This window comes from Schistocerca nitens, chromosome 1, assembly GCF_023898315.1.
Source record: "Schistocerca nitens isolate TAMUIC-IGC-003100 chromosome 1, iqSchNite1.1, whole genome shotgun sequence".
In the NCBI taxonomy this organism is placed as follows: domain Eukaryota; kingdom Metazoa; phylum Arthropoda; class Insecta; order Orthoptera; family Acrididae; genus Schistocerca; species Schistocerca nitens.
The window spans coordinates 19,275,107-19,276,337 of NC_064614.1; the positions used below are offsets into that span (position 1 = coordinate 19,275,107).

Below are 1,231 nucleotides of genomic sequence, written 5' to 3' on the forward strand. Positions count from 1 at the left end.
TTGTGGTATCACGTGAAAAACTGAGGAGCCTCCAGCACCGGCCATAGGGGGCCAAAATACCCGAGGACGGTTTTAACATAAGAATAAACCGGTAATAATAAATAAGTGTTATTGCGATCTCAACTGTTGATTTAACCTAAGTATAGCACCAGATCGCTGCGCTCCACAAACAATGTAGTCTAAATTCTTTACCTGCAATTATTTCCAAAAGCATATAGTAAAAGATGTAAATGAGCTTCACCAGTTCTCCAGTGGGTGTACCGGTCAGAATGATAATAACACAATGATAACTTTTGTGTGACACTTGCAACAACTGGGAGATTTAAGGAAATGAAACATTACTTCCCTATGCAAGGATATAGTTTTCTCCCAAATGAGAGAGCACTCCGTCTTCAGGCCACAAGTGGCCCATCGGGACCATCTGACCGCCGTGTCATCCTCAGTTGGGAATGAGGATAGGAGGGGCGTGTGTTCAGCACACCGCTCTCCCGGTCGTTATGATGGTTTTCTTTGACCGGAGCCGCTACTATTCGGTCGAGTAGCTCCTCAATTGGCATCACGAGGCTTATTGGTCCCCGATAAATGGCAACAGCGCATGGCAGCCTGGATGGTCACCCATCCAAGTGCCGGCCACACCCGACAGCGCTTAACTTCGGTGATCTCACGGGAACCGGTGTATCCATTGCGGCAAGGCCGTTGCCCCCAAATGAGAGAGATGAAACTATAAAGACTTTGGTGAGCCATCGTGACAGTGAAGAGTATGCCATAATGATAAAAAAAAAGGTATCAAGTAAATCCTCAAAGGAAACTGTTGAGGACGTAGCTATATTAGCATTCGAAAATTGGTGCCCCTGTCGTTTTATTTTTAAAAGTTTTGCCTCTCTGAATCAAGCATAGGAAAATTTCCTGAGGAACATAAAGTTTCTTTTTTCCCTTCCTAGTGGCTGAGGTTAGAGTAAAAGGCACATTATCCTGGGCAAGTGTGGAAATTTGTGGTAAGGTCTTATGGGACCAAACTGCTGACGTCATCGGTCCCTAAGCTTACGCGCTACTTATTCTAACTTAAGCTATCTTACACTAAGGACAACACACACACCCATGCCCGAGGGAGGACCCGAACCTCCGAAGGGGGCAGCAGCGAGGACCGTGACAAGGCGGCCTCAGACGCCGCGGCTAGCCCGCGCGGCTCCTGGGCAAGTGAAAACCGAGCAGTTCATTGATGCTGCTGGCA

At 47.3% G+C, this 1,231-nt stretch overlaps 1 pseudogene; it reads right to left on the reverse strand.

Annotated features, from left to right (window-relative positions):
- Positions 1-583: 583 nt before the first annotated feature.
- LOC126208365 (5S ribosomal RNA) lies at positions 584-701 on the reverse strand (annotated as a pseudogene).
- Between the last annotated feature and the right edge of the window lie 530 nt (positions 702-1,231).